General features: G+C 45.8%; 1 protein-coding gene across 2 annotated transcripts in view; it reads right to left on the reverse strand.

Annotated features, from left to right (window-relative positions):
* ADGRF5 (adhesion G protein-coupled receptor F5) overlaps nucleotides 1-25,175 on the reverse strand; it is a 100,305-nt gene that overhangs the window by 74,150 nt on the left and 980 nt on the right. The gene's annotated exons all lie outside the window — the stretch shown is intronic.

Below are 25,175 nucleotides of genomic sequence, written 5' to 3' on the forward strand. Positions count from 1 at the left end.
TTTCTTTCTTTCTTTCTTTCTTTCTTTCTTTCTTTCTTTCTTTCTTTCTTCTTTCCTTTCTTTCTAGAGCACAAGCAGGGGAGAGAGGCAGAAGGAGAGGGAGAAAGAATCTTAAGTAAGCTCTACACTCAGCACGGAGCCCGACGTGATGTTCGATCTTACGACCCTGGGATCATGACCTGAGCAGAAATCAAGAGGCAGAGACTCAACTGACTGAGCCACCCAAGGCGCCCAGAGATTGGCACTTTGAAGAGGACTTTGGTATACATCTTGTTTTCATCATGATATTTGGTTCCTTTGGGGGTGACTTGAATGTAGATTAGGATAAATGTAGGTGTGTTGGAGAAGAATGAAGAAACAATAGGAGGAAACTGGACGTGGATGTGGTACTTATAAAGGATGCTGAAAGAATTTTACTGGCTGACCGCTTTGGAAAAGGATTGCAGGCTAGAAGTAAATGTCAGGTGGCCCGTTAGCCCACTCCAGGTGAAAAGGAAGTTTGCAGACCTCAGACTTACAAAACAAGTAATGATACCAGGGAGCTTGACTTGCATCCATCTTACCTTAAGAAACACCCTGCTGTTGGGGCGCCTGGGTGGTTCAGTCGGTTAAACATCCTACTCTTGACTTCGGCTCAGGTCATGACCTCATGGCTCATGAGTTCAAGCCCTGCATTCGGCTTCAGGCTGGCAGTGTGGACCCTGCTTGGGACTCTTTCTCCCTCCCTGCCCCTCTGTGATTGCTTGTGTATACTCTCTCTCTCTCTCTCAAAATAAATAAACTAAAAACAACACACAAATTTAAAAAACACCCGCTGTCAGAGTGAGCTCCCAGTAAATGCTTCTTTTAAAATGCTCCAAGACTTCCTGCTTTGGGTGGGTTGGGAGCGGGCTGTGGGCACAGTTGGCTCTCTGACATGGAACGGGGCATTGTCAAGGTGGCTGTTCCTTTGCTTCCCTGAGGAGCAATTCCTCTCTCACCCAAAGTCCCGTTTGTTGCTAGGAACACTCTGTGCTTGTCCCCACTCACTTTACAATGAAAACAAAGACAAATAAAAAATGGAACCACCATATGGTCTCGGCTGCAACCCAGAATCAGCTGCCGACGGGGAGACTTTGCCCTGTCACAGCTAAGGATTCAAGTGGCTGTGACAGAAGCCCTTCTCCTGAATTCTAAGATGTTGGAGTTGGCGGAAAGATGAACCCAAGCTTCTTCAACCATCCTTCAGTGGTGCAGCCAGTGGTAACTAACTCACCAGTCATGTTATATATGTTTGTTGGCATGACATGTCTCTTAGGACTTGAGGGTATAACCTCATTCCGTACAGAGCTGTTTTCTCAGGCAGAAATGTCAGCCCCAAATTAATGCACATTCCCAGCAGGCTCCAGGCTGTTTCACTGCTCTGCCCTTCCCTCTTGCTCACCTGGGTAACTTTTAGTCTCCTTTTAAGTTATAGGTGTTATTTATTCCAAGGACCCTCCTTGCCCTCCCAGCCTGGGACACATGTTCCTTCTCCCTGGACCCATAATACCAGGTACATGTCTTTTTGCAATTACCTCACTGCATCCAAATGATTATTTTGATGGATTGACTTTAAGCAGCCTGAGGGCAGAGACTAGTATTATTTATTGTATGCCTAGCAACCAGTCTAGTGCTGGCATATAGTAGATGATCCATAAAAGCAAAAGGAAAATGAAACTTCCCCACCTCGGTTTCCATTGCTCGTTGCCCCTGTTAACACTGGCGTGTTCCATGACCCTGTCTTTGCAACTCTTCTGTGTTGACACTTATTCCCCACGTGATCTCCAGCAGTTTTATGGTTTAAATCTTTGTGCTGATGACTTTCAAATGCATATCTCTATCACGGACTTCTCTCCTGATTTCCGGACCCATATATCCAACTGCCTACTTTGTATCTGGATATCCAGTAGGATCTCAAACTGAACATGACCAAACTAAAGTCCTGATCTGCCCTCCCAAACTAGCATTTCCAACAGTCTCTCCCATCTTAGTAAAGAACATGGCCATCCTTCCAGGTTGTCCAGACCACAACTCTAAGAGTCATCCTTAAGCTCCCCCTCGTACACTCTATATAAATTTGTCATCAAATCCTATCATCTCTACCTTCCAAATATCCACATCACTGGGCACTTCTTACCTTTTGCATTACTATCATTCTCATCGAGCCATCATTGTCTCTTGACTGCATTATTATCACTGCCTTTAATTGGTGTCTGTGCAAGAATGCAGTTAGAATGGTCCTCACAAAAAGTACGTTATATGATGCCCAGCGACACTCAGCAATCCTGTGCTCCCATCTCTCACGGTCAAACTGAAAGTTCCTTCAGTGGCCTGCAATGCCTACACCCCCCACATCTGTGGGCCTCCCACTGTTTCTTCCTTTAATTCCTCTCCTACTTCTCTCCCCTTGGTCACATTGCTCCGGCCATGCTGGCCTCCTTGCGAGCCAGGCACAATTCCGTCTCAGAGTCTTGGCACTGGCTGTACTCTTTGCCTGGAATGCTCTTTGCCTAGATATCCTCACATCTCCCTCCTCGACCTCATTCCCACCTTTGTCCAAACAGAGCTTTCGTAGTGGGGCCTCTGCCAATTGTCATAGTTCATAGTTCAGCCTTTCCGATCCTCCCACCCCAATCAACTTTTTCCCGCATCACATATCACCTCTCGCGCATTCTAACGTAGTTATTTGTTGTGTTTATTGTCTGTTTCCATCTTTCATCCCCCTTTCTAGCATGTAAGCTCCTTGAGGGCAGGGATGCTTATTTTGTTCATTAAAAAAGAGTACTTGAAAGGGTCACACACAAAGTCATGAATGCCATAGCATTACTATATACACAGCAGAAGTACGTCCAAAAGTACATAATGGCTCAACTTGCAAAACACTCCCACCTTCATGTCTTGGCAGGGTAAGCCCTGGTTTTTTAATCTACAACCAGATGTTGGTAACCCTTTTGACCCCGTGTGGCCCGGGGTCAGCTCTCTTTTGGTGTTTCTATATCAAGGCCAGGAAAATTCCCCTCTGGCACTGACCTGTCCTTATGCAAGGAAGGAACCAACAAATAATCGGTCAGTTTTATAGTATACAAATGGTCTTATTCTTATCTTTTGTGTGTGTATCTTGGCAGAGTCTCTGCTAATTGGAGTTGGTCAGATTTACAGTCAGCTGGGGACTCTCAGGTTTAATCTGCACGTGCTGTTACTGGGTCCATTCCACCAATAGAGTTATTACACCTTCTTTGTGTTCGTGTCTTTCAGATACTTAGATTAGTTTGCTGGGGAAGATCCCAAAGCTTCCATCTTTTGAACCAATTAGATACGGTTGACAGCTCCAGTGGACCCACCTTCTTATGCTTCCAGTGATGGCTCTGGCTTCTGTCAGAAATGCAAAGCACAAAGGCACACTCCAGATGGAACCCTGTTTTGCACTCCACACCCAACATTACTTCCCCTACATTTTCCCAGAAGAGGGAAGGGTAGCATATGGGGGACGTGGAGGCAGATTTAGGACATGGCTCCATAGAGATGTCATCAACAGCCCTCTTTTGACCTTTATTGACCATTGCTTGGAGAGGGTTGACCATCAATGGAGAGGATGAGCCATCCCCAGCCTTCAGATTCCACCTTCAGCTCCCATAGGTGACATGTGATTCATAGAGCACAAAGTCCTTGCAGATGCCCACAGCATGACATATGTCACCCACATGCTGCAGCTGTGATACACATGACATCAGTTATTGATTGACCAAATTTGTCATTGACTCCTCTCCCTTCAGTCCTTCCCTCAAAGCTTCTATCAGCATCACGGCAATGAACAGGTTATTTGAGGACACGGGGATTCTTTCTTCCATTGGTCTTAGAAGGAATCTATTTAGAAAGCAGCTGCATTTACTAGAAAGTGCACATGTTCTGTCCACGCTCACTCCTGTTCTAACCTCTGCTTCTTCACTGTGTATCTGGGGAGCACATGCTCTGCTCTGCATCAGCAGGCAGCGTAGACCTCAGGTAACAGAGAGGGCCACCTGCAAACAGGTGGAAGGCCTGAGTTTGGGCCTGCAAAATCTTGTCCCCATAAGGGCAACTCTTATCCAGATTCCATTGCTCTCTACTGTTTTCAGGGTCTCAGCACTCCTGACCCCAAAAGAAAATTTCCCTCATTTTTGCCTCTGATTGCAGACATAATTTCCTCAGATTTTTATCAAGTTGATTAGCAGACAGCTATGATGCCAAAACCACTAGATAAATATGAGTTGAAGAGTTATCCAGGTGAGGATAAAAGTAAGAATCAAAGAATATCATAGTAAAAGGAGTCCAGTGATCATTATTCCAGCTGTCTGATGTCAGAGGGACATTGAGGGGCGACCAAGGTCATAACACCCAGTAGTGTCAGAGCCGGAACTGGAGTTTAGGACTTCTGTCTTCCCATACAGGACTCTCAACATTGTGCCCTGGTGCCTGCCCCTCCCCTGACCCCGCTAGATACTATACAGATAGCTTTCCTCTTATGCCTAAATTGGGACAATTGCACAATACAGGATAGAGTAATGATTCCTGAGTAGAGAGAGAGACGATATTAAACTTGTGTTAAACTTGCAGATTTTTCTTTAGGATGTTTGGTTCACGTCATAATGAGTGCCTGACATGGTGCCTGAAATAAGTCAGCCCAATTTTTCCAGCGCCTATATTCTTTCATGGGAGAAAGTTCAATGTTGAAAGTTAAATGTTCTTTTTAACAAACTGGAATGTAGCTGCACTGAGAGTGTAGTGAATGGCACTGTAGTGGTCTGGAATATATGGGGCCAGGTGACATCAGTAGTATAGGCTGTCACAACTGTGGCAGGATTTGAGAAGCAACAGAAAAATCTCCAGTGAGTTGTATAGAAGCTTGAATTAGTGTAGGTCATCGAGGAAACTTTCATATGGGAGAGACTCAAGATACTAGAGGGGGATGAAGCTAGAGAGAAGTGGGGAACACAGAGGATGTATTTCAGACAGCGGTTCTAATTTGCATCTGGGGGCAGACCTATAACATCAGGACAACCTTCTGCTAATTGTTGGTGGAATTGCTACAATCACATAGCCTGACAATCCCCAAAATGGCCGTTTCATTCCTTCTCTTCTCTCCTCACTCTTTGCAGGAGCCTTGCCTCATACTTTATTGAGAAAACAGAATCAATCAAATGGGAATGTTCATCCCCCCACACACAAACTTTCAACCCTCTTGCACCTGCACTGCCCTCTCTGGCCCTCCCTCCGGGTTGAGAGGATGTGTCCCTGCTCCTCCTGATGGCTTGCCTCTTCCTCCACTTGGCTCTGGGTCCCATTTCCTCTTCCTCAGCACTGGATCAGTCCCAACAGCACACAAACATGCTCCAGAATCTCTCTTCGTATGTCTCTCTCTCTCTCTCTCTCTCTCTGTCTCTCTCTGTCGCCATTGACTGCAGCATTTCCTGCTCACCATTATAGCAAATTTTGAGCAAAGAACTGAGTACATAGATTTTGTCTCCACATTCTCACTCTTATTCTCTGGCCCCAAATTCAATCAAATCAATCTTCCTCCACTGGCACAGCTGACCTTTTACAATGTAGAGGTTTAGGGGCACTGACCCCCTGCTCTGCTGAAAATCTGCAAATAACTTCTGACTCCCCCAGAATTTGACTACTAATAGCCTACTCTTGACTGGAAGCCTTCCTGTAACAGAAACAGTTGGTTAACACATATTCTGTATGCTATATGTAGTATTCATTGTGTTCTTACAATAAAGTAAACCAGAGAAAAGAAAACGTTCTTTAAAAAGTCATGTGGAGAAGAAAATATACTTATAGTAATGTACGGTATTTCTCAAAAAAAAAAAAAAATCCATGTATAAATGGACTTGTGCAGTTCAAATCCCTGTTGTTCAAGGGTCAACTGTACTGCGCAAAGTGGCTTTCACGGTGTTCACCATGACCTCCACGTCACCATAGTCAATGGTCCATTGGCCGGTCTCACCTTCCTTGACCTGCAACACCATTTGACAGAGTTGGCCAGTCCCTCCTTGAAACCCAGAATACTGTGACACCCACCCTTCTGGCGTTCCTCCCACTTCATTGGCTCCTCCTCTCAATCTCCTTCGTGGCCTTTCTTCCTCTATCTGATGTTTAAAAGTTGGCGTGCCCCAGATTTGGTCCAGGGTCCCACTGTCCCTTCTCACCTGTGCTTTCTTCCAGGCAACCTCATCTGGCTCCATACTGGGAAGAACATTCACGCACAAGAGCAAAATAAAGATCTTTTTAGACATATAAAGACTGAAAAAGTTTGCATCTCACTGACTCTGGCTGAAAGTACTACAAAAATGGGGTGAAAATATTTTTTGCGCCGTGGACTCCTTTGGGCATCTGGTCAGGACTATTGATCCTTCTTGGGATTATGTTTTTAAATGCGTTAAAACAGCAACTACAAAAATAAAAAAATAAACGCATAAAACAAAATACATAGGGTTACAAAGGAAAATAATTACCTTGCAATGTGCTTATCAAGATATTAAAACATAATGTGACTTAGTAATACACTGACTTCTTTGTTAATATATTCGATTAAAAGATTTCATGGCGCAAGTTTAATAACTACACAATTTTAAGTGGTAATGAAATTAACTGGAGTTTAAGGATCTGCAACCTAGTGATGTGATGTAAAATTATCTGGAATTTTTATTGGTGACAAAGTCGTACGTACAGCAAATACTACAGTGATTTGCTGTCTATGTCTCTAATTAAAGGAAGTCCTAGATTTCAATCAGGGGTTAGTGAAAATAAAGGTACTTTCTCATTCAAGTTCACAGACTCCCTCAATCTTACTCATATGGCATCCATGTACCTAGGCTAAGGATGTATTTAAGAAAGAGGGAAATTGAACACTCAAGAACTGAAAGTTTAAGAACTATCTTTAAACTATTAGTTTTAAAAATTATTAGTCAAAAATGACTAACTTACAGATGGGATTATAAAAGAAAATATGAACTAAAATACTAGGTAACTGTGAAAAGGAACATGGTAGGTGTTCAATTAATATTTGCTTAATGAACAAATCGACCAAGAGGAGATTGGTTTTATCATCCTGTCTTTTTCAGCTGGCCAGATACACACCATCAGGGGATTCAGTACTTCCAAAGGCAAGGTCACAGCATGGTTTTGCTAATACACTGTGCACACTAATGCCCCCTGCATGACTCCCTGCTTGTTAATAGGGTTACAGGAGCCCATCTACACGAAAGGGAAGGTACTCCATCATCTTAGGCAAACAGTGGAAGTAATTTCTGAGGTAGGGCTAGAAATCCCTGGCACATAACAGATGCTCAATAAAATGTCCAAGACCCGCAATATGAAGGTAACACTAATAGGCCAATAGCAGCTCTGGTCAACCAGAGAAGGCCACTCTGTGGCAAAAGTTGCCACCCCTCCCCCCAAGTATACATCTCACCTCCTCCAGAGTCACTGCTCTCAGCTTCTGCTTCACATCTAACAGTTATGGCTCTGAACTAACACTTCTCTCAGTTCTTCAAAAGAATAACGCATCCTTTTTAAATGCCCTTTCAAGAATATATAATATGTCAGGCACAATGACAGTGTTTGCTTGAGAAAGAAATCGGAAAGAGACTGGTTGACGCCTGTGTCTGTGAAGAACAACGAAGACTCTGAAATTCAGCCCCGTTGAGGAGAAGCATAAAATTGGGGGCAGCAGTGTTGAGAATGGAAAATGAATCACAAATGAAAATTAATCAGAGCTTCTTAAGTTAAACTCCCTGGGGAAAGGAAGAATGTGCCTTTTAAAAGCATAGAGATGCAGAACGCTGAAAAATGACAGAGCTCACGAGCTCCGGGAAACCTGAATATTCCATAGTTAGCAAGATCTTGTTAGACCAAGAACACCATGTTTTATGTCACCGGTAGTGAATTACTTTTAACGAAAATGGTAAGGACACATAATTTCCAGATATCACCCCTACTACTCAGTCAAATGGCTCCTGTTCAAAACAACTTGTTTGTTTTAATGTTGGGAAAACCATCAGTTGTTCACTTCGAGTGGCTTAAAAGTAGATGTATTAAATTCCCCATGTCCCCGAATCTAAGCCACGGATATGGCATCGCTTTGGCACCCTGTTTACTCACCGATCTGTTCCCATTTCATACCATTATGGCAAACCGAGAGTCTGTCTGACCTTCTAGTTGGCCCGGTAGTTGAGTTGCTCTGGGTTCCAGCCTGCACTTTTTGGGTTTTTTTCAGAAATAGATGGGTAAGACATTAGGGGAAAGGTGCTCATGGAGGCTGCTACTGCCCTTTGAAGTGGCCCACCATCGGGCACATTGTCACCCTAATTCATGGAAGCTGCCCATCTCTCCACAGCTCCATGGTCCATCCCAGGACAATGCGGGGTCTAGGTTTCCAAGTTCAAGTCATCTCCTAAATACCTTGCCTTCCGTAAATCAGAATATGCCTCTAGGCACCACGAAACTATTTTTAGACCTCATACATAGCACACAAAACACAGCTACATATCAACAAGGACATGATTATTCCAGGTCCTCACCCCTTATGTTTGCTTCATTTGACTTGGAACGTTAAGAGAGGGAAAACCACATATTATTCTTAGTCTTTTCCTGAATTCCTCTAATGTTCAATTTTCCATTTTTAGGGCCATTGAGATCTGAGCTTTGTGCTTTACGTGACAGCATGTATACACAGATAGGGTGCACTTCTGTCTGGGACTCTCTATTTGAACCTGCTGGGCTCTCACCAAATATGGGCCCTCTTATGAATGACCTCTGGTCTTTGGATCACTTACTAGTAAGTTAGAAATGCTCCCGCACTGTCCCTTCTTAAGTGCCAGAGCCACCTTATACATCAGGTGCCTGTCCCGGGATTATTTATGTGCACTACCGGGAATAATATTTGAGTATATTTCTATGTTTAAAGCAAAATTTTCCAGGAACCAAGAAATGACCAAGAGAGAATTGGTTCCCTAAACCCACTAATACACAAACACACACGCACACACAGGTATACCCATGCCACACTCCTCCTTCTCCGCATTGCGAAACCAGAGAGAAGATGTAGCAGCCAGCTCAGGGCATTTTGGACCCTGGGCACATCCAGCATGTTTGATTTCCGGACCAGATCTTTCACTAGCCCCTCCCTCTTTTAGAGGAGAACGTTATTTTCAGTAATAATCCGTACTTTCTTGATTAAATTATTCAGATTTAAAACAACCAAGAAAACGTTTCACTTGAAAATATTAAAATTCAATACAACATTTCAAGGGGAACTAAAATTTGTATCTGCCAGATGAAAAGAGTGCAATCTGAAGTCTGCACTCGGCTTCACTGTTTTAAGTTTTAAACATGAATAAAAACTCAGTGTGGTCCCGTAGAGTAACAGAATTGAAGCGACTCCCATTCAGTTTCTTTGTCTATACAACCACCCCGTTAACCTTGTTCATTTTTTTAAGGTTTGTTTATTTTTGAGAGAGAGAGTGAATGCAGGGGAGGAGGCAGAGAGAGACGGGGACAGAGGATCCAAAGCAGGCTCTGTGCTGACAGCAGAAAGCCCGACGTGGGGCTCGAACTCAAGAACCGTGAAATCATGAGCTGAGCTCAAGTTGGAAGCTCAACCGACTGAGCCACCCAGGCGCCCCATAACCTTGTTCATGGTTTATTTTTGAAAAAGAGAGAGAGAGACAGAGGATAAGCAGTGGAGGGGCAGAGAAGGACACGCAGAATCTGAAGCAGGATCCAGGCTCTGAGCTGTCAGCACAAGCCTGACGCGGGGCTCGAACCCAAGAGCTGTGAGATCGTGACCTGAGCCAAAGTCGGACGCTCAACCATCTGAGCCACCCAGGCGCCCCAACCTTGTTCACTTTTAATCTCTGTTCAAAGACAAGGACATGTCATGTCCAGGGGCCAGAGACACTTCAAACAAGCTCAGACAGTTACAAGGAAGTTATTTTGGAAGAAGCATATGTAGCTGAGTCCCTTTGTGTCAGGAGTCACTCTCTTACAGAGTTTTCTAAAGTAGGTTCTATGTAGAATACAATCTTTATTGAAAAATAAGGAATGAAAATATAATTAGGAGCTTATATTGCTGAAATTCACCAGGGACGGTGGCCATTGTTCAGAACTTAGACCAACAGAAAACCTTTTAGGAAGAGTATTTCGTCACTGACATCGTTTGAAATCGCTGGTATGTGTTGATAGCTTTTTTAAAGGCTTTTCGTTGGTTTCGTTAATGATTTTAAATTCTCTACAGATAGTGTGCCACCTTGCTGCCTACAGCCAGGGGGGCCTGTCACCACGTCCCGCCCTCGGGGGCTACCCATTCCAGAGGGTTTCTTGTAAGTTCGTCACGCAAGCCCCGGGAGACCCGGCGTCAGAGGGTCGCCCGTTCTCTCTTCGTTCACTAGCCTCATCTGTTTGAACTTGAAGCAGCCCTGTCGGGGATACAGACCCACAGGGGGTGGAGGAAGCCACGAGCAAACGGAAGTGGAGGAGAGCTGGAGAGGGAAGGCCATGTGAATCCCAGGAGGCCTGTCCCAAGGCCTCAACCTGCTCCTCACTTCAGCTCCATCTGGAAACCTCTCCCTGAGCAGAGGAAGGAAGAGCTGCACCCTCCTCTTTCTCAATACAGTTCTAAGGCCCCCAGGCCACCTGAAAAAAAAAAAAAAAAAAAGGTAGTGTGTGGCTCTGATCAGGGGTCAGAGGGAAACCAGCTTCAGCTTCACTTGACTTAAAGGAAGGAAGCAGGAAGCCCTGCTTGAGGACAGGGGTGAAGCCGTCCTCTGGGACCGGCTGTCCTATTACCTCCTGACCCTCTGTCTCTAATCGAGAACATGCACAGAGAGCAGAGCGTCTGCAGCACTTTCCACACCTCTCTCAAGATTAGAGACCACGTCTTGCACAAGAATCGATCCTTCTGGTTACTACTAAGTGTTCACACCCTGTCAGGCAGTGGGTCGAGCCCCGAGGGAGCCTCACAACTGCCTAAGGGAGGAGCCACTGTTGTCCTATTTTGGAGGCAAGAAACTCAGTCTCCGAGCTGAGTTGGAGAGGATGGAACGCACAGTGGCCTCATGGCCGAGGCCCCGTGTCCTGCCTCGGGTGGGGTTGAGCCCTCCCGGGACTCTAGCATCTGCGGGGCCTGGAGCACGACCCTCAGAACATCGTGGTTGTGCTGCTGGATGGACAGCGCTGGGGCCCATCTGTTGTTAGTCAAACCTAGCTGCCCGTAGAGCAAGATTTAGAAACGCATAAAGTGAACTTCGGGATAACTTACTACTATGATACGTGTGGGATCAGATGCCAGGTATCCTTCTCATTCTGTTCTTCTGGGTCTGCTGCCTGTGGCACCTGCCCCTCAGAATATCCCTTCCCACGGAAGCATTACATGCAAGGACGGATTTAAATATGGTAATGGCGACGTTGTGTGGATTCGCATCACGCACTCTACGTCATGGCTGAAACCCTCTTTTCGTATGTCTCTTCTTCTAAGTCATGCGTCGTTCATTCATTCATTCATTCATTCAGCAAATATGTATGAAAACCAGACACTAACCTAGACCCTGGAGTCAAGCGTAGAAAAGATAACTAAAACAGCTGTCCCTGAGTTCGCATTCTAGTTGGGGAAGAGTGCTGACAAGCCTCCAGGTCCCCCTCTGCCCTTTGCTGCCCTGCTGTGTGCCCCGGAGGCCGACCCCACACCTCGTGGTGGCTTGTCATCTCAGAAGGGGATGGCAGGACCGGGAGGGTGAGAAATCCCAGCAGAAGGCTGCAGGATGGAAAGAAAGGGGAGCCAGCTACTTGCTCCCTCCTTTCCTTGCCGGGCTGCGGTTTTGGCAGGAGGCTGTGTTCCTCCACCCTCAGCCCAATTCTGGGGAGCTCCCTCTGCCCCAGCCACAGATGTCGCCAGTCTCCTGTGACACCCCACCATCAACCTTCTTGCCCCTTCGTGCCCCAGGGGAGGCAACCAAGGTCTTCTTGATGCTGCTGGTGCCCTGTTGACTTAACTGCCTCTACTTCTTTCAAGTAGCCTTTGACAATGTCATTTCTTTTTAATATAGACCAAAAAAAAAAAAATAAGTTATATATCAGAGGAGCAAAAACGCTATGTAGAAACATAGAGCCCAGTGCAATAAAGTGTGTGTGTGGTGGGGGGCGGGGGAGGGGGCGCCTGGGTGGCTCAGTCGGTTGGGCAGCCGACTACAGCTCAGGTCACGATCTCACGGTTCGTGAGTTCGAGCCCCTCGTCGGGCTCTGGGCTGATGGCTCAGAGCCTGGAGCCTGTTTCCGATTCTGTGTCTCCCTCTCTCTCTGCCCCTTCCCTGCTTGAGCCTCTCTCTCTCTCTCAAAAATAAGAAGCAGTAAAAAAGTTTTTTAAAAATGTGCGCGTGTGCACGCACGTGTATGCACATGCACACGAGCTTGTGTGTTGGTGGGGGTGGCATCACGCCCCTCTTTCTCCCATGTTATTGAAAATCCCTTTTCGGACCCTTATCCCACCCTTACCTAGCCTCAGAGATTCAGACCTCTTGCTTTTTTGGGTTTCCTGCTGTGTCCTTTTTCCTTATGTGTCTTAAACAGAGCAGTTCAGACCCATCACAGCTTCTACTTCCGAGCATGTGTCCCAGTCTTCCCAAGCAAAGTGCCCTCCATCGGTTACCATCCTACTTCCAAAGTGATGTTAGGAGGTATTGACAACCTTAAATGTTTTCTAGAACATGTAGTTTCTGAATAAACATGACTTACAGTTTACACGATTTAACACGATTTCTAGTTTTGTGTGTTTGGGAGGCATGTAGGCTCTTTAACCATGGAAAGCCTGCCGGACAAGTTCCAATGTTCTCTCAGCACGTTCTTGCTGGAAGAATGATGATGCTCCGGGCGCCTTCTAAAGCACCGTGCTCTCTTTCCCTGCCTTTCTGGTGGCCTCATCCCACCCCCCACATGCCATTTCACGAGCAGAAAATCAGAGCTGAGCCTGATGGCTTCCCTCCCTCCCACATTCTGAGAGCCCTTGATGAATACTGTTGACTGGCAAATAATTTTTGTGTATTTCTGTAAGTTTTTGTTCTTTCAAACATCTAGGAGGCTGATGATAGTGAGCAACTTGTGGGGTTCCTGCCAAAGTAGATGAGGCCACGGGAGGGGAGTTGTTCTTCGATGGAGTTCAGGACTCAGTACCCTCCAAATATGGCATCGTGGCATATTGAATATTTTAAGCTGAAGGAATGTGAGAAAGTGGCAGAAGCAGGAAGATCCCCTTGATTTTCTTTAAAAAATTTTTTTTCAACGTTTTTTTTGTTTTTTATTTGTTTTTGGGACAGAGAGAGACAGAGCGTGAACGGGGGAGGGGCAGAGAGAGAGGGAGACACAGAATCGGAAGCAGGCTCCAGGCTCTGAGCCATCAGCCTAGAGCCCGACGCAGGGCTCGAACTCACGGACCGCGAGATCGTGACCTGGCTGAAGGCGGACGCTTAACCGGCTGCGCCACCCAGGCGCCCCAAGATCCCCTTGATTTTCCCCAGCCCTTCTCCCCTGGAGCAGATGAGAAGACCCTCATGGAAGAGGTACACCCTACCCTCCATACCCAAGATGGAAGGACACTGAGAAGACTGAGCAAGAAGGCCCTGCTGAGTCTCTGTCTTTATACTTGGCTCATACTCTGTCCTACTACATCTTTCCATGGCTCTCCATCCACCACCATACCTGGCTCAAAGGCCCTCAGTTCTGTTTCTTCAGGCCCTCATTTCTTTAGAAAGGCTTCCATATCATCTAAAACTTATGTTAAATGAATGTATATGCTTTATCCTGTTGTCTTTGTCAGTGCAATTTTCACACTCAGCCAGGGACCCATTTTTCTCCCCTACATTCCCAAGCCATGGATGAAACCTTGGAGCATACCTGCTCTTCTCACCATAAGAGGGAGCATCTTGGTGGATGTGAACCAGCACCTGAGACTAGGTCCTGGTGATTCTCATGGGGAGAGTGCTTGATAAGCTCTTGGGGGTGTACTGACCAGGGCTTCCAGACCCTGCATGTGACCTTCTCCAGTGTCTCAGGATAGAGTCCAGAATCTTCATCATTAACAAGCTCTCTAGGTGGCTCTCGTATAAGATCAACTCTGAACACTTCTGTTCTAGGGACAACCAGCTATGTTCAACCACAAAGAGCTCCACGGTAAGCCCTCTCCTCCCCCCAAAGTTCACCTTATTTTTCTCCATTTTTCACATCACATCAAAGCAGAAGTCTCAAGGACTCATTGCTCCCTCCTTCAATTAGGGGATCTTCTCTGCCTGTAGGTGTGGGAGTCTTGCTTGAACAGGGCAGTTGAGTGGTCAAGCTCTAGGTATCTGGATGGAGTCCAGGCAGGGATTAGAACTCAGGCAGCTCAAAGGTGTGGTGACGACATCGAGCAATGGGAGAGCACTGGCTGCCCCATGAGTTTGTGGAGGCTCAGGGCAACTATCTAAGCAGACAACCAAATCGATATATTTGGGAGACTTTGACTAAAATCCTTATGTGAAAATTAAATAAATGAGGGGATAGAGCACGCTGGTGCAAGCGTCTCGTTTCTTGGGCTCAGTGAAAGCCATTTTCTGCTTCTTTCCTTTTTATATAGTTACTGTTAATTTCAATTATTTTTTGAATAATTTTGAGCTCATTGTTTATAACTTTGAATAACTTTGAGCTCATTGTTTATAACTCAAAAGTGATTTTCAGTGAATGCTGACTTTTGTTGTGAGGATGTAGAATGCAGAGCCCTGGTAACTAATTTTGCTGGTAAACGAAGGGGCAAAATGGGGTAGTATAAAAAAAAATATCTTAAAATGGGTATTTAGCCCATTTCTTCCACTTGCAACCGAGATTGTCAATGGAATTGAATCTACTTTGGATGGATGAGGATGTCCAGATGCTTCCAAATATTCAGAATGGTAATTGCATTTTAATATTATAGATAGAGGAATTTAAGCTACTGGGCTGGTAATAAAACCCTCACAGAAACTTGGTTTTCTGTGATTTGTCTTTATTTCTGCTCTTGGGAGCCTCGCTTTGATTCATCACTCATTTATGTTAATGATTGTTCATTTGGCCACCGGCTATTGTTCACATCAACCTTTTTCTTCTAGATCTTTGGTGTAAAAATTTAGTTTGTGACCATGACAGTAAAAAATGTACCTTTTTTTTTTATTGTAAGTAAAAGGAAGCATTAAACTTCCAGGATCCTTTCCTCTCCATCCACCCTTTCACCCCTCCTTTGTTTGGGGTGATTCTGGGTTTCCCAGCCTCTTCCTGCCATATCTTTCGAGGAGGAAATAACAACCTTTGGGACATAGGTTGGCCTTAGCCAGCTGGCCATACTCAAAGACACCAATCGCCTATTTCCACTGTTCACAGGCCATTCCGTAAAGATTCAGATTCAAACTGTTTTCAAAGGTAGAGAAACTTGCTTAAAAGCTGAGGCTGTAAAGCCCTCCAAACGGACAAACCCTTGACTTAAGTGTTTGCTTGGGGCAACAAGTGACTTCCTGCTTTGCAAACAGAAGTTTCAAAGGGTTGATTGTTGAAATTCCAAAGAAACCTACAAGTCACCGTATTTTGAACCACTTACAGAGCAAAATGAGCCCGAATATGGGAAATATTTGGATTAAGTTTTCTTCAACTACAGAAATATTTAGAAGTTAAAGGAGCATTATAGCAAAGAAAGTAAGAGACTTAGTCATGCATCCTGGCAGGAATTTTCAAATTTTAATGCAGCTTGAGAATGACCCAAATAATTTGGTGTAAGTTCTTGGCTATATGATCAGAGATTCTTCCCAGTAGCAGCACGAACACCACCCGGGACTTTGTTAGAAATACCAATTCTTGAGACTACTCAGACCTTCAGATTCTAAAATTCGGGGGATACGCCCAGTGATTGGTGTTTAAACAAGCTCCCCAGACGTGATTTTCAGGCACACAAAAGTTTAATAACCACTGAGATACAGCATGATCTCTCTCTCTCTTTTTATCATAGTGGTTCTCACTTTGAGAAAAATACTGTTGCCTGGTTCCCAGGCCTAGGCCTGTCGTATCAAAACATTCAGAGAAACACTGGGGTACAGGTGTCACTTGCCTGACGCCCCCACGTGGTCCTTGAAGGCCCAAGTCAAGGTCATTCCCTCCAAGAACCTGCCTCTGACTCCCTCTGGTTGCATGTATACCTCTGCCCCTCACTACTCTGTCAAAGCACTTCCTGAACTGCACTGTAATGGTCTATTTGTGGGTTCTTCCTCTGCCCTGTGGTCCCCCTTTCCCCGACTCTCACCCCCAAGGCCGGACCTTGTCTGTCTCCTGTTGTGCGCCTGGGACCCAGCACAGTGTTGCACATAGAGTAGGCTGGTGCTCAATCAGCGTTTGTTACGAATGAATTCTCCAGGCGGCACATGATTAGAGGTGCTTATAAGAGGTTAAGAGCAGGGGCTCTGGCACCAGAGTACCTAGGCTCAAGTCCCAGCTCTACCATTGACTAGCTATGTAAGTTTAATCTCCCTGTTCCTCAGGGGTTGGCATTGATGATATTTTGTTGTTATTATTAATCATCGCTCTGGCAGAGAAGCAACTCCACCACAGGGTATGTGCTGAGGGCCTTTCAAAAAATCGTTCCTGCACAATGTCACTTAATTGTCACCACAATTTGTGAACTACTTGGCGATTCCCATTTGAGAGAGGGAGGCTTAGAAAAGGTAATCAATTTGCCAAGCCTCCTTGAAAGACTCTATAGATTGGAGGGGTGCCTGGGTGGCTCAGTCGGTTAAGTGTCCACCTCTTGATTTCAGCTCAGGATCATGATTCTGGGGTCGTGGGATGGAGCCCTCCATCAGGCTCTGCACTGAGCGTGGAGCCTGCTGAAGATTCTCTCCCTCTGGGGGCCTGGGTGGCTCAGTCGGCTGAGCGTCCGACTGTGGCTCAGGTCATGATCTCACAGTTCGTGAGTTCGAGCCCCCACGTCAGGCTCTGTGCTGCCAGCTCAGAGCCTGGAGCCTGTTTCAGATTCTGTGTCTCCCTCTCTCTGCCCCTCCCCCACTCATGCTTTGTCTCTCTCTGTCTCAAAAAATAAATAAAAACATTAAAAAAAATAAAGATTCTTTCCCTCTGCCCCTCTCCCCTGCTTGCATGTGTGCTCTCTTTCAAATCAAATACAATAAATAAATAAATAAATAAATAAATAAATAAATAAAATGGGTTCTGGAGGACAAGTAGTTTACTTGACAGAGAAGGGAGAAGAGAGGACTCTAGACAGAGGAATGGAGTGCAGCAGGGAGGTGGTACAGATGGAGGGGAGAAGGTGGTCCAGATCATGGCCATCAGGAAGGTATAGGGAGAGCAGACCGAAAGGAACCTACAAAGAAGACTGGGAAGGCCCAGCGAGGGAAGGAAGAGTGAGACTGTCGTGTCCTAGCAGGCAGGGACCAGACTGAGGGAGGTGGTCGTCAACAAGTGCTGTGGGCAACAAAGTGAGATGTGTCCGGGGACACTGAGGTCAGAGAGAATCCTGGCAAGAGCATTCCTCAAGGTGCACGGGGGGAGGGCACATGGGAAGACAGAACAGAGCAGTTTTCAAGGTGCGTGGCTGGTGACCACTTGAAGACAGGCACATCCAAAATTCTTCAAAAATTTATTTGGCGAGAGAAATGGAAGATGAACGAGGAGTGTGGGGTGGGGAAGATCTGCTGTTCCTGTAGTTTCGAATTAAGAAGGACCTGAGTAGGGACATCTGGGTGGCTCGGTCGGTGGCTCAGTTCATGAGTTTGAGCCCCACATCGGGCTCTGTGCTGACAGCTCAGAGCCCGAAGCCCGCTTCGGATTCTGTGTCTCCCTCTCTCTCCCTGCTCTTCCCCCACTCGTGCTCTGTCTCTCTCTCCTTCAAAAATAAATAAAAAAAGAAGAAGGACCTGAGTAGAACTCAATAATAATGGGAAAGAGCCAATCACAGAGGAGAGTACCGAGGCCACTGGAGGTGCCTGGGAGGGAGAGGAGAGATGGCCTCTGGACGCAGGGAAAGGTCATCTCTTCTCTTGAGACAGGAAAGGAGGAGGAAGAGTTGAGTGTTGGAAACGATCCTTTCATGGAATTAGTGGGGAGAAAGCAAGGGAGTTATTTCCTTTGGGAAAGCAGAGCTGTCCCCTGGGAGTGATGTGCGTGTGTATGTAGGCACCCATTTGTGTCTACCTGCACTCACGCACTTGGCTTGGAGATTTGTGGACAGAGGAGTCACCGTGAAAATAGTGATAATTAGAGGCTCCAGCTGGGCGAGGGTTCATTATCTCTTTTGATTGCCCTAGACTTAGACTATACAGTTACCTGGATTCTTTGCATCCTCACTTATAACATATGAGTGCGTGTATGTGTGTGTGCGTGTGTGCATGTGTGTGTGTATGTGTAACTGTCATATATTCTTGAAGTTTCTTGCCGGCAGAACTTCTGCTTTCCCTGGGTGCCTAGTAGGGTTTAAGTATGTAGTAAATGCTCAATAAATAACTTAGTTGATTGGACGATTTCAACTCGTGGTGCCCTGCATGAGCCAGTAAGCAGACTCCAAACAAGAACAGCAGCTGTCATGCTAGGCGGGTCCTACCCTGGGGTCAGGGAACTGAAATCGGGTCAGCATTTTTCTGTAAGGCATATATGGTAAAGAAAGCAGACATTTCCCTGGGTCTGAAATACGACTGCGTGCACGCTGTGATACTGAATGAAAGCTTTTCAGATAAGATGCTTTGTGCTTTATCACCCATTTCCTCCACCCCCACACATGCACACTGACGCACACACACACATACACACACACACACACACACCTGCAGGTGCACACACACCCCCCCCAAGTATGAAATCTTTCTTCTTCTTCGAAGGCTGGAAACGTGACTCTTCTGTGATGCGGGGACACAGGAGTGGTGGGCAGGAGAAAGGGTTAAGTAAGGATCTCTAGTAATGCTTCCACTTGTTCTCTGAGGATTAACAAAGAGAGGAAGCACAGCCTTTGTAGAAGGAAATTCCCAGGCCCCACTTCGGACATTCGCAACCTGCCCTGTGAACCCCTGAGGGGGTGTCTGATAATAAACACTCGCAAACAAAACAATCCATAAAGGCGTTTTTGACAACATTCTTGCATTTTCACCAAAGAGTTAGAACACCTTTTCCTGCCTCTGCGGGCCTGGAGGGGGCCTGGACATCCACCCACTGGCTGAGCCCAGGGATCCCTGCCCAGGACTACTATTCGTACGTGTGGGTCTCCTTGCCCCTCGGGCCTGATTGTACAGGGGCCTCGTCCCCACACGGGGCTGCTAGCATGCAGGTCACAGACCCCACACGGAGTGGCCATGGACCGCCCTGCACAGACCTGAGACCTACTCCTTCATCTTCCCTAGTGACCCCCAGACACGACTTTTGAGTGTTGCAACCTTGAGTACTAATGCAGTGACCTTCTCCAGCTGTGGAGACAGCCTGACAAGAGATAAAAACTCTACTAGCAAAATGTGTCAATGAAGTAAGAAACCTAATGGCTTCTCTCTCTGTAGTGGCAAAAAGATAATAAAAGAATAAAACAAACAAAAACTAAACAGCGACCTCCAAAACAGCAACAACGAAAAGCCCTCCAGACTTGATGGTCAATAGTTTTAGTCATTTCTTGTCAGGAGCTCAAAGCATATTAGGCCCCAAATGCAAAACCTTGAGCCAGAGTCTACTTTGAGTCAGTTTATTCGTGATATTGCACCTTATTCCTCCCCAAACTAATAGGATGTGAGGTTTGTTGCATCCATTTTGTAGATGAATAAATCAAGGAACAGAAACTGACCCTAGGATAATAGCAAAGATCCTGGTGATTCAGATAGATTTCTGATCACCTGCTCTCTGTACGTGTGTGTGTGTATGTAGCTGTATGTATGTACATGGATGCTTTTTTTCAAAATATCTTCTTTTTTAAATTTTTTTATTGTTTATTTATTTTAGAGACAGAGAGAGAGAGAGAGAGAGAGAGAGAGAGAGAGAGACGGAGACAGAGCGTGAGATGGAGCTGAGCAGAGAGAAGGAGACGTGGAGCCCAAAGCAGGTTCCAGGCTCTGAGCTGTCAGCACAGAGCCTGATGCGGGGCTTGAACTCACCAAGTGTGAGATCATGACCTGAGCCGAAGTCAGACACTTAACCGGCTGAGCCACCCAGGTGCCCCAACTTTTTTTTACTATAATATGCTTGACAACCCCTTTACTAAATGCAGTCAAATGCAGGATCTTTGAATGACATCCCTGTTTCTGGGCTAGACCAGAATCCACTTCATGGCATGGGTGAGGATTAGATCCTCAGCTGCCAATAGAAAGCTGAGTCTTTATTTCTGAAATGCCATCACTGATCTCTGGGGTATTTTTAGATGAAATAATCATACATGTCTATTCATTTGCATCTGCCCAGAGCTGGCGGGCGACCTCCATGTTGACCCCGGCACTCAGGACCATGTAGACGAAGGGAGTGACAGGTTCCAGATCTCTCTCTGGGCGGGGTTACCATGAGCCTTCCACTCAGGCCTCCTGCCCTTTGTACTGTAACAATGCACGGAAACACAGCCTTGTTAGAGGAAATTCCCAGGGCCATAGCTTGGACATTAGACAGTTGCTTTGCTATGCTGGCCAGGCTGATGTGCATCTAAAAATAAACACACTGGTCTGCATGGGTTTCTATGATTTTGCCATGCATGCACAGTTGATTCTATTTCAAAGGGTTCTATTTTTCACTTGGCTTTTAAGAAAGCAAACCTTTAGGTAAACCCGGAGAATAAAATATATCACGGTTTCATCTTGATTTGACAAAACGTTAGCATTTTCTGACACCCATTTCTGTTGGAAGGACCGCTGTCCTTTTGTTCTGTGACTCCACGACAAGACGGAAGAAGCACAGCATACTGAGTTGCTGCATAAGTGACTGCAGAAGATGTGAGGGTTCAAAACCACATGTCAGCCAGTTCTGAGTGCAGGAAGGGTATTAGCAAAGAAGCCTAGGGCCACCCAGCCATAGATGATGCAAACACACAGGACCCACCTAAGCGAAATTCTTCCTGCCCTAAGTCTCGGGGTCCTTCTCTGGCAGAGAGGCTGTTACCAGCTGTGGCTCGTTTAGCAAAGGAAAGATGGATGGAAAGATGGGCTAAAGACCTCAACTCAGAGCAGGCAGACAGCCCCAGCCAGTTCTCCTCTCTTCCTAAGAGTATTCTGCTTGTGGTCCCCGAAATTTAGAGGAGAGTAGAAGCACTTAGTTTGCACTTAAAATTAGATTTCTGAATAGCTAAGAATACATATTCATAGAGTAGTGTTTCTATTTTATAGATAAGGCAGAGATCGGAGACAAAGCCCTGAGTCTTGCTGTTACTTGCCTGACCCTAGTTTGGCGGGAAAAGTAGCAGAATGTGGCAATTTTCCATCAAATAAGAATGTGTTTGCAGCCCAAGAAGTAACCCACAATCTAGTTACCGAGTAACCCAAGAAGAGCGGTTTGAGGTGAACTTTTCCCACCTCATTGTTCTCATTTCTTTTTTTGTTTTTTTCCTGGACGTCCACCGTAGCTCTATTGTTGTGGCAAAGGCCCTATTTAGAAATGATCGCTGCAGATGTGTAGAGCTAACTAATGAAAATGCAGCTAAGATCACTCTCCAGCCTGATGATTTTTTTTTTTTTTTTTTTTTTTTTGCAACCCTCCTTTGGTGGTTTGGGCTGGGGCCCTGACATCACAAGACTCCTGGTGGCTTTGAGCAGGAAGGGCCGAGAGGTCATCACCCGGACTCCACCCAGTGCGGGCATCCCTTTGGGAACACCCCGGCCGTGGGCCTCCAGGGTGCTGGCATACTGCCTGGGACAGGGCGTTCACCACACCGCAAGGCAGCCAGCCCACCCTGTTTCAGACAGTCCTGATGGTGGGTAAGCCCTTCCACACGTGGAACTAAAACTCGTGGCCCTATAATTTCCACTCATCAGTCTTCCGTTGACTTCTTTTCGCACATAGAGCGATCTTTAAGGATTTGAAGGCAACCTTCACATGCTGCAAGGGCAACTTTGTACTTCGGATATCTCCTGGTTCCTTCAACCAATCTGCAAATGACAATTTTCTCATTTTCACCATCTTGGCCAGCCTCCTCTTTCAAGATCTGATGTATTTCTCGAGGCAACATATTCGATCCTGAAGCCGATGCATCTCTACAACGTTGTGTGCCAAAGATTATCTGCATTTTCAGAAACAAAACTAAGCCTTGACAAGATACAGCCACTTATTTTAAAAAGTGGCAGAGGGGGGACCCAAAACCAGGGCCGCCTCTTTGTAGCCCACCACATGCCTCTGATTAAACAAGAAATGTTGACCAGGTATGGCCAGGGTTGATCTCAGGTACGTTGTAAGACTGCTGACAGGTCATTAGGAATCTCGTATGTAGGTTGATATCCGTTTTGTTGCAAGTAAGTAACTTGTGTTTACTACTAGAGAGTCAAGTTCCCTGGAGAGGTTAGGAAATGACCAGCAGAAAACACTCTGACTCCTGAAAGGCAACTGCAGACAAGGTGCGTGTGCGTGTGTGTGTGTGTGTGTGTGTGTGCAGGGAGTATGGAAGCAAAGAGGTGCATGAGTGACAAGAAGCAAGAAGGAATTCAGAAAGTCTGGGCGGCCTTTCCTTTGGAAGCTCCAGATGATGATGGAGCAAGACAAGAAGGCTTGAAGAAGGAAAGAGTCATTACCCAAGATTACCCAAGCGGTTTGCTTCAGACGGTGGTTGTGTCTGTGGCACAAAGAGGAGGTATTTCTTCCCTCCCAGCTGTCCACGCATCCCATGGAAGCGCAAACTATGGGGACAAAGGCTACGATGTCCTGCACAACATCTGATTCTAGGTGAAATATGGTTAAGACATACATCTTTGGGTGGAAAAAAAGAAAAAGGGAATCCTTGTAGCTGTGCCACAGTGGGGGTCAGGGATGGGCTGTCTTTAAGCTTTTAGATTTTTCCTTCACTGCTTGATAGAACTACAGTCTTCCCGTCTTCTGGCTGCTTTCCAAAAAGAGAGATTGCCTGAGGATGACATGGCCCCCTTCCTCAGCTGCCCTACTTCAACCAGCTCTATACCCAGCAACTAATGCCAAATGGGTTTCTTTAAGCTGCAGGGCACTGCTCCCTAGGAACTATTGCCACACTGTGCCTGATGGCCGAACACATGGCACAGTAATGCAATGACTCCCTTAAGATCTCTTCTCTGTCAGTGTTGCCCTTCAAATAACCATGCAGCATGAGAGAAGGTGAGTGCATAAGCTCCCTGGAGCCTCTCATGAAAGCAAGAGCTTCTCCTCCTTAGAGCTCTGTGCCCTGCTCACCGTTTGAGAAAATCAAGTTTCAGGGAATGGATGTGGCCCCACCCGAGTTCATATGGTAAGTGAGTTTACAGGTGCAGGACTAAATCAGGACTAACTAAAGGCCAGCCCAGCTTTCTTTCTGCTAAATCACACTGCCTTCTGGTGCCCAATGCCTTTACCTGCATATGCCAATATTTATTACATATTGGACTTTCAGTTTTTCTTAATCCCTTTCAGGAAGAAGTGGGATAGAGAATAATAAAGAACGTGTCCTCTGTACGGGGAGCTTCATGGTGGCAGTATTCGCATCTGTGTCGTTTGCCATCGTATCCTTATCACATAGCACAGTGTCTGATATGTGGAAGGTGCTCAGCACATAGTTGCTGAAAACCGAGTAAGTCTCTGACTTGGAGTGGTGGAGGAGGAGGGGCACAGGTAGAGAAACACCTAATGGGAGAGCCTGCCCACAGAGACATAAAGAAATAGATTCCGAAAGGTATGGCACATAGTAGGTACTCAAAATCCTTGGTGGAAAAAACAAATTCAGCAAAATCTCGTAAAAGATAGCAGGGCAAAATGTTGTGGGGCTTGGCAATCTCCTTGGAAAGCCGCACACTTTAGACCTCAGTCTGGTAACTAATTTGGGTTCTTCAAACAATATATCCATTTATTTGTTCATTCATTTGTTCGCGAATTCAGTAAACATTGATTGAACACACGGTATACACCTGGCATGGTTTCAAGGGCTATAGCTTCAGAAATAAAAGACCAATAACCCCTCATGGATGAAAATAAGCACAGCAACCATAATTTAGTGTGCTAAGGGCTATGACAGAAGCATTTCACCAAGTGCCATAAAGGCATAGACTTGAGAGACACTCGGTCTGCGGCGGACTGGATGAGGGGTAGGAAGGGGTAACTAATTAGGCCGCAATGGTAGCTGGGTAGAGGGGATTAATGGCAGCCTCCTGGACACACAGCACACAGAAATGTAAGTAGGCTTTAGAGCTCTCACATACTGGGGAAACAGAAGGTGTTCAGTACAACCAGAAAAACTAATGGACGGGATGAAAAGCAACAAACTTTGAAGGTCTTCTCTGCTTTCCTTAGGTCGGGGCTTCTCAGACTGTAATGTGCCTATCACATCACCCAGGGACCTGGTTAAAATAGAGATTCACTAAGTCTGGGGAAGGAATGGAGAATTTGCATCTCTAACGAGCTCCCAAGTGATGTGTGATGCAGCTGGTCCCAGAATGGACTACCCCTTAGGTAGCAAGGAGATAAGCAATGGGGTGCAAAGGAAACATTTCACTGAGGAGAGTGACATTGTCAGAACTGCATTTCCCAAAGACCTCTGTGGCAGGATATGCAGGATGGAATGGAGAGAGACTGTGCTGAGGTAGAATTCCTAAGTGCAAGAAATTACGAGCATCTGAACTAAAGAAGCTTTGGGAAGAACAGTTAACGTTGGCTGATATTCTGTGAAGTCACCATAATTTATTTCTCCCAGAGGAAGGGCTGGTTGTGATGACAAAAATGAAACACTAAAAACATAAAAAGCAAAAAAAAAAAAAAATCCAGAGAAATATGTAGTGTTATTTAAATAAAACTTGGCCCTTCTCCAAGTCTCAGTTCACACATCATCTTGATTCTCAGTAGTGACCAGCAAAAGCAACCAGTTAAGGGGTGAGCACCATCCTTGCAGACAATTATCACAACGGAGTCAGTAAAATCAGCCTGTCAGCCATCACTTGATAGACATTGTCACTGCTTGC

The sequence above is a fragment of the Herpailurus yagouaroundi genome, unplaced genomic scaffold, assembly GCF_014898765.1.
Source record: "Herpailurus yagouaroundi ecotype Mexico unplaced genomic scaffold, PumYag 139, whole genome shotgun sequence".
NCBI lineage: Eukaryota > Metazoa > Chordata > Mammalia > Carnivora > Felidae > Herpailurus > Herpailurus yagouaroundi.